The 12,866-nt window shown below is 34.9% G+C and overlaps 2 long non-coding RNA genes across 5 annotated transcripts; one reads left to right on the top strand and one right to left on the bottom strand.

Moving 5' to 3' along the window:
• LOC116288568 (uncharacterized) lies at positions 1–12,838 on the top strand. Of its 4 annotated transcripts, none has more exons than XR_016119169.1 (3): positions 1–222; positions 4,710–4,766; positions 12,497–12,838. It is a non-coding gene; the product is annotated as an uncharacterized LOC116288568 (long non-coding RNA). The 4 variants fall into 4 exon arrangements; XR_016119168.1 differs by having other exon boundaries at positions 1–217; positions 12,497–12,837; XR_016119170.1 differs by lacking the exon at positions 12,497–12,838 and adding an exon at positions 9,499–11,334 and having other exon boundaries at positions 1–217.
• LOC116288569 (uncharacterized) lies at positions 7,912–11,827 on the bottom strand. Its single transcript, XR_004196205.2, has 2 exons — positions 11,374–11,827; positions 7,912–10,424 (listed from the first exon to the last, which is right to left on the bottom strand). It is a non-coding gene; the product is annotated as an uncharacterized LOC116288569 (long non-coding RNA).
• Positions 12,839–12,866: the final 28 nt, after the last annotated feature.

Raw genomic sequence — 12,866 nt, 5'->3', positions numbered from 1 at the left:
TCACGTACTTCCAACACAAAAATCCGACGAAGTAAATAACTAAAGAGAAGAGACGACATTTCTCTTTTTCTCTGGGATGCATTCTCGTACTTTGGCAACTATTCCACAAAGATAATGTCGACCGATTAACCTTCTTGGGATGGAGATTAAGGAACACGAAACTGGGACGAACTGGTGTACACGCCGAAGAAATATTAAAGAAAAACACTCCCCACGTGTAAGGTTTGTGATAAGCTAAGTTTTACCTAACAGACGCAAATAGCCTAATATTCACCAAAATTGTTTAACTTACGAAACCTAATTTGCCAGACATATGGCTTTTAATTCGTATTAAAGTTTCGAATTGTCTTCAACCGCATACTTCGAAACATGACGGTCGAGCAAGAAATGCAGTCAAAAGTTTCACGAGCGATTCCTCTAGGTCATGACTTAAATTCTGTTTTAAAGGCACGTATAAAAATAGTTCATAAAAAAATCCCCGTCGTATTTGATTTTATGATCATTTCTCTAAGACACCAATAATTTTATCTTTATTTTATTGTGTTTCGCATCGTCTTGACTTTGCTTTGCCATTGCTTTTATTACTATGCAAAGAGATAGCAAAAAGAAAGTAGGGGCAATTTTTATAAGGGCTTTCAAATCAAGAAGGCATCCTGGATTTTAAGGCTTATGCATGAGCACTTTAAAAATCTGGTATATTCAAACTTTGTATGGTCTCAATCTTCCATTTGACAAAAAAGGAATTGCAAACCAATAGAGTGCAAACAATATAAATATATCCGTGAAACACTAATTACTAAATAGTACAAAATAGTGCTAATTAAACAATAGAAAACAATGGAATTTGCATGAAATTGTGCTATTTACTATTACTAAAGTTTCACGGTTATATTGTTTGCACTCTAACATTAAAAATGTTTTACTAAATTGTAGGAAAGCTTTATGAAAGCATTTCAGGGCTGGTCATTTTTTACCAGGGAGAGGGGGCTGGATAAATTTTTTTCAAAATATCAGCTCCCACAAAAACAGGACTCTGTGAATTTGACCCCACTCCAAGACTCTATTCCCTGCCAAAGTGGCCTCCACCCCACCCCCATAGATTTTCTCCAGATGTGACGTAACAGTATTTCACTAAAAAGCCAATTTAAACAACACTGTAATACAAATTGTAAGCTTATATATTTATGCTGTGTTCTTGCTTGTATTATCCTTGTATTACTGAATTGAACTACTATGGGTATTGATAACTCATTATTTATATAGTATTTATACGAGACACTTACGGTAACAACAACAGAAAAACATTGAAATATAGCATTCATATAAACATATATTAACAAATATATCTATGAAAATTGAATATCACTGAGTGCTCAAAGAAGAGAAAATTGATTCAATTCTAAATTCCACTTGAAAATTGAAAGATTATTGAAAATGACCCCCCAATAAAAGATTTTAACTGATTTAGCAAAATTTTCAATGCACTGTACTGGAAGTGTTCAGTGGTGATCGAGACTCGAACTTTGTTTGATCGGTCATTTTTTAAAAAAAAATTTAAATATTATTTTATTTATTAAAAAACATAAATCATGATTACACATAACAAACAATACAAATAATTACAAATAGTGGTTACAGATGGTGCTACGGGCTTACTTGTCTTAATTCAGATAATAGTTCTTGAAGATTTTGATATTTATTTACATGAGTGTAACTTGCCTTTTTTTCTGGCAATTCTTCTTTCTATTTTTTCATATTCTAAAAGTTTCATTTGAAATACAATAATATTGGGCCTTGATCGGTCATATCTCATGTCATGAGTGCCCAAAAATGATTTAAAACTGCTTTACAAATGTTTTCATAAAGCTTTTACTACAAGAAAGTACCAAATATGCATGATTGGTAATGAAAGTAATGACAGCGAAAGCATTATGTACTAAGTAACGAAAGTAGTCCGGATACCTTATTACTGCCGTTTGTATTGCTACGCGGCCACCCCAGACAAAAATCGCAAGGTGCACTTTGCAATAGGCTGCCATCAATCAAACAGGTTGACGTCATTTACACGCGTTTAGATCGGCCTGGATAGGCTGGGTGAGTGTGGCTCATCATAAGCAATCGACAAGTTTTGGCACCTTTTGAATCACACCTGCGTGTAAATGATGTCTACGTGTTTAATTGACGGCATTCTATTGCAAAGTGCAAGTCGCGATTTTTGTCTGGGGTGGCCATGTAGCACTGCAAACGGCTGTCAGGACTAGCTAGCCCACAAAGAGCTATCTAATTTGGACACTAATGTATTAGAATATTGTAGATGAATTTGAGCAAAGTTTAAATTCAATGGAAAACTATCAAAAAGTTATTGGTCATATTTTTGGATGGGTTGAAAAGTTGTACGTGAATATTATTTGCAGCAATTAACACATACCATACTTCGCTTCTGACCTAAAGACTCATATGGCCAACATGCAGGGGCAGTAGAACCGGGGGACCAGGGGGGCATGTGCCCCCCCCCCCCCCCACCAAATTTTTTGGGGGGCCTGGCCTCCCCCAAAATTATTGGTTCTTAGTCATTGTTTTAACAAAACATTGTCATTATCACATAGCGTTAAATATAATCTTCAGTGCCCCCCCCCCCCACCAAAGATTTTTGCAGTGCCCCCCCCCCCACCAAAGATTTTTGCAGTGCCCCCCCCCCCCCCACCAAAGATTTTTGCAGTACCCCCCGAAAGATTTTCAGCTTCCGCCGCCCCTGACATGGTATAATTGTAATAGTTAATAGAATGACTCCGATCAGGTCTAGCTCAATTAGTTGCAAATAAATATTTTTACATGAATTGCATTGAGTATGATGCTTCTTGGAGAAATCAAGGTTTATCATCATATAAACCAGCATTTCATGATTGTCATCATTTGTAAATTGAATCACTGGTTGCAATCTACTAGAAAACAAATTTACAATAACATTTAATCTCTAAACCGTGATTAAGACAATGATATTTTATACAGTAATTTTTACTGCCCCTGAAAAGTTTTGTATATTTTTATAAAAATTGTCTGCCTATGATATATATCACACTCATTAACATTTTGGAAGTATAATAAACCTTGAGATCTCCAAGATGCAATGACTCAAATAAAATATTTAATCATTCAGCTATTCTCTTTATGTAGAATCGATCAATGCTGAACATATTGATTTATGTGTCATTAAGGCACTTTAAACACCCAAGCTAGAAGGTACATGTATTTATCAAAATGTATCATTTTTTCCTTGCAAGAATATACAAAGAAGTATTTGGTCTTGAATTTTTCCCACTCAAGCTAATTAGCATTTCAGGATAATAACATTGGTTATGATCATTGGAACAATGTTTGTGTGGCTGGGATAAAGTTCTTGAAAGATTTAACTAACTTTGAGAAGATATAGAAATATAGATAAGTTATAGTGCTTGGGACTAACTTTGAGAAGATTAATTATCATAGTCTGAGTATGTCTGCATTATACACATACTGTGGGAAATTCTTCCAAGGCATTTTTTCAATATGACCCGAATGCCTTGACTGGTAACAATTGTATGAAGGCAATAGAGGTTTTTCACCACCATGTGACAGCAACCATTATATGTTAGATGGCAAGAACAATACAGTTGCTTTGCATAAGAAAGGATTCAATTCAGAAGCCTAGGGGGTGTACTCGTTGGGTAACGTGATGGGGAGGTCAGACATATTTTTTCGGGTTGACAATTTTCATTCCCGGTATTTTTTTGGGTCAAGAGTCCAGCCACGTATTTTTTTAGGTCTCGAAATGAAACCCATATTTTTTTGGGTCGTCACATCTCCGAGTTCAATTTTTGTATCAGAAAAATATTTGAAGAGCCTGTTAAATTCAATAAATCAGTTTTGAAGTAATAATTTAATTCTTGCATTTTTTTGGTTCAGAAATTTGGATGCCATGTATTTTTTTGGGTGTAAAATTTCAGGTTTGAGTATTTTTTTGGGTTGCAATATATATGAAGCTCCGTCGGACACTCCTGTCATGTTACCCACCCGAGTACACCCCCTGGGTTCCCAAGAGCAGAGAGATTGTTCTGCCATGAGACCACAGGAAGCCCAAGAAGTATTATGTGATGGGCATGTGATGGTGCAAAACCTCTACAGAGTGTAATAGTTCTAATATCTGCTATTGAAGATTCTTGTCTTAATGCATCTTGAAAATATCTAGCTGGGTCTGAGGGTGTTTCATAAAGGTAAAAAAAATCATGCAAACACAAGTAAAAGTTATCCCTAATTTCAGGAATTGAAAATGTGATTACCAACTGCACTGCAGTGATATAAAGGACAAATTACAGCAGAGAATTCTGGCGGTCATAAATATATTAATTTCCTTTGATTATGTACCACGGCACATTCGGACCGTGTCAGTTTTGATAGTCTTTTTGATTGGAGGCAAGAGCAGACAATTAGATTATTTCAAGAATTTGCAAAAAATTAGACTTTTGAAGTTCGCTGTGTTTCCCAACCAGTCCCCTCTATTAACTATGTTCTGAGGTAAGGCTTTCTCTAGCTTGTAGTTTGTCTGGATTTTCTGACAGTTTTCATTGCCACACCAGTTTTGAAATACTCCATTAATTATGGATGTGTTTTGGGGGTATTTAAATTCTTTGCCAACTTGGTGATTGAAATAATTGTTTTCTTTGTCTTCCCAGTCTCAACAATCTAGACGCCATCTCGTTTTGAAAAAGAAGAAACTACGCCACAAATTTGTGAGTAATTTATCCTCTATGGTATTAGGCATGAAATTTCAGCTTTACATTTTGGGGATAACTTGTTGTCCTCTATATAGAATTACATGGTGAACATCGTCGAACATTCACCATGCGTTTCAGACATGCATTTCGGGTGAATTTTCACAAATGTATTTTTTGTTTGATTTTTCACTTTTTAATTGGTCCCTGTGATGACGCCATCATTTTGTAAATTCTATATTGATGACTACAACATGAATTATTCAGTATGTGGTCATCTATCGCTGTGCCAATTTTCATGCTTGTATCTGTAAACTGAACAATTTGTGCATTATACTCTTAAGGTGGCATCATGGCTCAACCCCATTTTTTAGAGTGCACAGGTACTTGGATTTAAATGGCTATAACTCCTGTTACAGACCTAATTAAGTTAAACACGATTTTTAGTACACTTAATACGCATGGACAAAAGTTTACACTGATGCTAGTTTGGTTGAAATCGAAGTTTTCTTAGCACCATCCATCATTAGGATGTCCTTGACTTTACATTTTGCGAATTATCTCGAAATCCAGACCTAGCTTTAAAAGCAGTTTGCATGCTTTTCCCATTGGTTTCTCATGCAGAAATTTGCAAATATTAAATAAAATTATGAGTCACACTGCAGGTAAGAGACAGGATAATCACTGAGTTAGCGGTTGAGTTGAGTTTGAGTTGAGTTTGAGTTGAGTTTCCTAAATGATCTTTTCACATGTTTTTTTTTGTATTTGTTTATTTATCCTTTTTGTCTTTATTTACTTTGATATTTTTTAAACAAATTTAGTCGTTTATTGCTTCCAGTTAATTTTTCTCTAGTTCGAATGAAGTGAAAACCACTTCCGGCAGCCCGAAATAACTCACCCATATGCATTATAATAAAGCAAAAGCAATACTTCGTGTTTATCAACAAACTCCATCTGACGATGATACACATTAAGAGGGTATGTTTTTTCAATAATAAGCAAAAATATGGCAAAAAGCCCTAAAAGCTAGACTTTCGTATGAGTTTTTATCCCAATTTTCGTTTTGGGTTAACACTCAAAACCTTTTTTAAGCACTTATTAGCTGATGTACTATGATAAAATGCCTGTTTGAAGCAATATTTTTAATTGTACAAAGATGTTTTGTTGCATTTGTGTTAGAATGTTGCTTTGTCAGGCTTTTTTTATAGGAAATATACGGGAAATAAGCAATTATGAAGGCCTATAAACCTCATTTTCGAATAAATATTTTGCTTTGGGTTAACACTTTCGATTCGACTTTCATCAGTCATCTCCATGTGTGGGATCCCTGTATTTTTAGCATTGGGCTATCTGTGCCAACCAAGATGGCGCATTGTTTAAGATGTCTTTCTGCAAATTATAACTGCAAGTTTTCATGATTTTAAGCTTTAAATTCTGTAAAAAACTCCGAAAACCACCTCACACTTACTTCAAAATAAGATGAGATTACCATAATAATAAAGATGTGGGGTGATGGCCAAACGAACCACAATTTTTGTAAGGTACGTAATTGCTTGATCAAGTGAAAGACTTAAGTGAAGTGGAATGGTAAACATTCGGCGATTTTGCAATTTGAAGCATATTTTCAAAGAAAAATGGAATTAGAAGTATTTTCTAGACCAGGTAAAAGCCTCCCATCGCGCAACTCAAACTCAACTCATACTCAACTCAACTGCTAACTCAATTCCCTGGTAAAAGAGTGATGTTTTCCAACATTGTTCTTTGTTCAACCATGGTTTTCACTTTGTACTGGTTAATAATAAAATAAATGCCTAGTATGCGGTCTTAAAAACTCTCAGTGTTGAACAAACAGCATCACTCTTTTACAAATTTGACTATAATTGTAGTAAACCAAACTAGCATCAGTGTAAAGCCTGCACATGGTTAGGTTTATGTGTATTGTGTGTGAAAAATCATTTTCAATGTAAGTCTGCAGCAGCCTAGCTGAGTTGTATATCCTATGACAGGAGGCAGCAACAATTGAATCTGGTCTAATCTGATTAACATGAGATAGAATGTAGTTTCCAGAGGAAAAAGTTTATTTTGATTTGCGTTCTGTCAAGGCTGCCATCACGTGATGGTGCAAATCAAAGCCTCTATATAGATGTTTCAATTCAAGTACCTCTGCAATCTAAAAACTGGGTTGAACCACCTTAAACTATGTGGCCTAAGATGGCTCAATAGGTTTTTCTAGCTGGTTGCACTACCTTTCAACTTCAAATCACAAATACGCAAACAATTCAACCTTTTAGAGGTTTTAAGGGAAAGATGAAATTATCAAATTAGCATATATGTTTTTACTTTAATTGGAAATGAGGTAAAACTGCTGTTAAAGTGTTGGTGCATTTTCATTGATTACCGATTTTCTCCATTTTTTGATTGCTCATTTCAAGGCTCAAGATTGAAAGCCTTATATAATGTTTCGATAATTAAAATAAACTTTGACATTATTAATTTTTAGTGCTTCTAAACTTTAACATCAAATTTTCTGAACCTTTAGCAAAGTACTCATCGTCCAAGATTTAGAAACATAGATAAAAAATGGAGAAAATGGGTAATCAAGCAAAGGCACCTACATGTACACTTAACAGCAGTTTTATAAGCATGCATGCTCATTCAAAAATTTCACTTTTTGCTTAAAGCCTCTAAAAGATTCCCCCCCCCCCCCCCAAATGAATTGTTTGCATCTGCATAGTTGTGATTTGAAGTTGAAAGGTAGCTCACCAAGAAAATCCCAATTTTCTACACACTCTCCCTTCCAGTGGGAAAGGTTTTCCACACATGGTGTTGGACATTTAACAAAAATTCCGAAGTTGGATTGATTTGAAATTCATGCCAGACCGGTTTCAATGCGATTTCATTTAGCAGCTCCAAGCCAAAGTGAGTGAAAAATAATTTTGCAATTTACTCAAAATCAAACACAGAAAAGTTTGGTTCTTTCATATTTTGTTTGCCCAGCTTTTGTAATTTTTCATGGTGCCATATTTGCTTTTCACGGTGTTATTGGGATTGCTTAGAATTCATTTGCAAGTCCAACTGATTTCTGGTATGAATTCAACCATTGTTATTGCCAGTTTTAACCTTTTTTTTCTTCAAATGAAAAACAATCAAGCTCATTTATACATTGTTTATGGAACAGTTTATTTGTCTGTAGTTATTATCCTGAAAAATAATCAACTTAGCCTGTCCCTCTAATGTGTACTGTTAAGTATTCTAATTATACAGCTTCTCATTAATCCCATATAGGTAACTGTCCAATTATTTTCTTAATTGGACAGGTCTTGTTGATATGGGATTAATTAGGCAGCAATATAATTAATAGGTAATGGGATTTCATGCTCCCCAATCAAGAAATAATTAGACTTGAAAAATTCCTCTGACTGCCAAATTGGGCTCGGCCTACGGCCTCATCCAATTTTGGAAGTGCTCGCAATTTTCCTCGTCCAATTATTTCTTAATTGGACAGCATGGAGTCCTATTACATATACAAATTTCAGCCATTGAGAATTAAAACATAGTATAGCTGTCCTTGCTGTTGGCCCAGTTGTTCAAAGCCTGATTAGTGCTAATCCTGGGTTAACTCTTTATAAGACCTATAGAGTTAATCCTTGATTAGCGCTAATCCAGCTTTGAACACCTGACCCTGTTTTGTGCAGAATATTCATGTGTTCCAGTGAAGGTCTGGTAAATTTCAAAGTTTTTGTATTGTTGAAGTTGTGCATTGTTTACTTTATTGTTGGTAGAAATTGAGTGTCTAACCCTGAGTGTCTGTAATCAAGGAACACAGTGGTAATTTGGAACTTGATATTGGCCTATTTCATCCATCTTAGAATTGTTAGAAAAAATTGCACACTCGGATATTTATGAGACAATTAATCAATTTGATGAAATCAATCAAAATTTTGAATCCCATCTTTCAATTTCAATAGACCCTCCTCCAAAAAAGCCGCAACAAATTCAAATGATTTAAAATTGACCCTTTTCCACCACTAGTAAGAGCACCTTTACTTTAGTAACCTTACACAGATTCATCATGTACACCTCCTATACCTGCCACTTGTACTTATCAAAGGAAAAAATACTTCTAGAAAATACAGCCCATTTCATGTATCTACAATGTAACCGACTCCAGACATTTGGAGCCACTTGGTGTTTTGGCTATCACCAATCGAATTTACCCATGGGAAAATAATTATTGCTTGCAATCGGAATGCCGTTGGACTGTGGTAAGTTTGATTGGCAGCGGCCAAAATGCCAACACCTCCAAATGTCTGGAGTTGGTAAGGTCGCAGATGGTACAAAAAGGGGCTGTACCTAGTGTGTGTAAAATGTTGATAACCAAATCCATGTGTTATTTATAGAATTAATGTAAATGTGGAAGCTGGCAAAGATGGCTAAATATGACTGGAAAAAATATATTATAGGCTCACAAAAATATTGAAAAAAGGAACATGGAATTTATTAATGAAGAAGGGTCAAACAGAAGCATTTTTATAGCCCTCTGCACATAAGTAATATGCTATATGACAGTATCCCCAATGTTAAATAGGTGTTCATAACATCTTTTAAAACATGCCAATGTATTTATGTGCTTGTAACATATGTATAGTAATTATTTCTTCTCATTGCTAGCTTCAACAGGAATTTAATGAGGTACTAGCTGGGAAACTAGAGGGAAAACCAAAATTATTTCAATATTCCTAATCAACAGGTAGAAATTATGTGACTTTCCAGTAATGTGGATTTGGTCATGGAGTGCAAGCCATATACATGTATCTGGGAAACAAAACCAAAGATATGTATTGTCTACCTAATTGCTGGTATTTTGCTGCAAATTTTCATGAAATAGTAGACATTACTGTAGCAGAACATTGGGAACAAAAGCAAATACCTCTACTTTTTTGGTTTGGTTCATGCCTGAGGAAATAGACTTAATTGGCTAACGTGTTGCTATGTACGTTACCACCCAATTCAAACCTTCTGGGAATAGAAGCGTTTGTCTCTACAGATTCAACTGTGAAACCAAAAAATAAGGAACAATGAAACTTAGTCTCATGTGGTTTGAATTGGGTTGAAACATTTATAGCAACACGTTAGCCGATTAGGTCTATTCTTAGCTAGTTTACAAAAAATTGGTTGATGACTAAAAATATTTTGAATCGTCAGAGCACAATAAGTTTATTTAGCCTTCAATGAGCTCCCACACATGTACCACACTTCAATAAAACAAACCATCAAACTGGCCATGAAAATTCCAACGTATAAAGTGCTCAGAAATTTCAAACCTCCCATCCTAAATTAAATACGAGTGTTGCACATGAAGTAAGTAAACTCATTCCAAATCTCAGTAACTGTTCAAAGAAATGGGTACATAAATATTTCAGTCATTTATAGCCCTTTTAAATTCCAAAGCCTTCTATCTTCATTCAATAATCTCACATAATCCAACCAGCTAATAGCTGCCATTATAGAACAAGGAGGGAGACCAATCACTTTTTCAAAACAGCAAAGCAGCAAATCGTCTAGCTTCAAGTCATCCTAATACCATAAATCAAAAGATGCATTTGATTTGACCTTCTTATTTGAGAATCCACAAGTTCCTGACAGTAGTCTTCACCATCCTTTATCTTGAGGGGCCTAGTGATCATATAATATGTAAGAAAAGTTATAGAGTGCACGCACTAAAACCGTGATTATTAAATAGTACTAATTAGTACTATTTCATACAGAATCCTTTGTTTTCTATTTTTTAATTATCACTTTTTAGTGCTAAAAATTAGTATTTGTTTCACAGATTTAGTGTGAGCACTCTAGTTCAATACGGTTATAGCAATATGGTCAATATGGAGCAATAATTGGCAAGTGTGTAGTAAATGACATATTTGAAGAGACTTTACAACAGGAAAGACAATTGAAGAGTCAAAATTTATTCGTCTGAACCCCAATATGTGTTCCATAACATTTGCAAAATTTCGTTAGTTTTTCTATGTTAATTCTCATTAATCCCATATAGGTAACTGTCCAATTATTTTCTTAATTGGGCAGTCCTTGTTGATATGGGATTAATTAGGCAGCTATATAATTAATAGGTAATGGGATTTCATGCTCTCCAATCAAGAAATAATTAGACTCGAAAAATTCCTCTGACTACCAAATTGGACTCGGCCTCATCCAATTTTGGAAGTGCTCGGAATTTTCCTCATCCAATTATTTCTTAATTGGACAGCATGGAGTCCTATTGCATATACTAATAAGCTTCAATAGATTTAGAACATTTGTAAAGTAAGCTTAGTAATTGATATATACAGTGTTATGTGCAGAATATGTAGAATATATAATGTAGAACTTGAATTGTTGTCAAGAAACATGGATCCGGCCGGGTAAGTCAGAACAAATCACAATTACAAAGTTCACAGCAGATAAATCTCCCATTCTAAACTGAAAGAAACCTCGGGCTTTTTAAAGCCAGATTTTCACAAATAAAAGGAACTGTACGTAGGCAATGGGATGTAAACAGGTTGAGAAACAATTACAAGAGGTTACTTAATATGCTTTTTGGATTTACATGCAATTGTTTATTACTCACCTCTTATTTTATTGATATTACGTAGTGCTACATATTAATTGTAAGCTCCAGTCATAGAACTTTTCAATCCAGAATGACAATTAGTAGCATTATACGCTATCATAACTTTAGTTTCCCCAGTCATCTATTTTGCAAGGCTTACAACTAAGAGTTGTTCATGGTACTTCTCTTTGGCCCTGAGCCTGGCCCTGGCCCTGCATGCATGCATATGTTATCGATCTGTTTTAAATCTTCGCTTTTCAAGAACATAAGCAACCACTCACGGTCATCGAAGAAGGTAAGCTTTATATATGAAAAATATCATCTCCCACAAGACAAAGTCCAAATATTTAACTGCTGCTTGACAAAGCGAACCTCCTTTCAACAGTAGTTTCGATTGAATTGGCCTTCACATTGTAAAACGATGAGTTTTCAGGGTTTTTGTGGAGGAACAAAAACATATATTTAGCATAAACTGTCACGAATCCTGCAATCTGATTGGCTTAAACGTACTCATTATCTATCCTGTAATAGATAAGCGGTAGCGAAAAATAAACAAGTTCATGATCAAGTTTCGTCGAAATCTCTGCTTGTTTTCTAAAAAATCGAATGTAGAAGAGACAAGATTGTATCAAGGAAAGGAATTGGGGTTTTGAACAGTACAGATAAATAAAAACTTAAGCATTATGGCAATTTTAACACGAAAAAGCGGCCGCCAGATTTCGGTGTGCAAACTTTACGACGGACAAACAACTGACTACTGAAATGATGGCATTTTAAAAGTTTTCCCTCAAAGAACAGAAAAAATCCAAGACAACTTATTCACATGTCTTCAAGAAGAAATTTAAAGGAACAGACGAAACAATAAATAAAGTGCAAGTTAACTGACAAAGATCTAGCAAATAGGAATTGGAATTGCAAACATGGCACGGCTTTGAGAGATCTGATAACAAAGTAATTTGTCAATAGCGCCGAATCCACTGTTTGAATAATAGAAAACGAGAACGAGTAGTCAATTGTTTTTAGCATAAACCTACTTGCTAATATTATAGTAATGAAAACAAAAAATGACACTGAAAACTTTACTGTACAAAACTACGGTCAAATGGCAGCACTTTTTTCATTCATATTTTTTATTCTACAGGCTACCCAAGAAAGCCTCAAGGTAGCCAAACCTATTACATACCACAGGACACCCAAAATAAAAGATAACTTTGATTTTAAACGCAGGAAACCCAGAACCAAATAAGAGGGGATGTCTGCAAAAATCGAACAATTTTGAAATTTTGTGGCAACGGTCGAAAAATCGATTTCGCTCATATTCTAACCTTAGGTAGGCCTTATTCTAACTAGAACCACTATGTAGTTTGTTTTTAAAAATATCGCTTATTTTACGAGAAAAACGAGAAAATTGATTTTTGCGGATTTCAGCCTTTTGACGGCGGAAAGAAATCGACTACTTCAGAGCCTTCACGTCGCAAAGAAAAGTAATTTAGACATATAAAACCATTATA

The sequence above is a fragment of the Actinia tenebrosa genome, unplaced genomic scaffold (genome assembly GCF_029948245.1).
Source record: "Actinia tenebrosa isolate PJP-AT-01 unplaced genomic scaffold, QUT_ActTen_1.0 PGA_scaffold10__47_contigs__length_13832649, whole genome shotgun sequence".
In the NCBI taxonomy this organism is placed as follows: Eukaryota; Metazoa; Cnidaria; class Anthozoa; order Actiniaria; family Actiniidae; genus Actinia; species Actinia tenebrosa.
The sequence above is the reverse complement of the archived record's forward strand: the minus strand, read 5'-3'. Positions and strand labels throughout refer to the sequence as shown.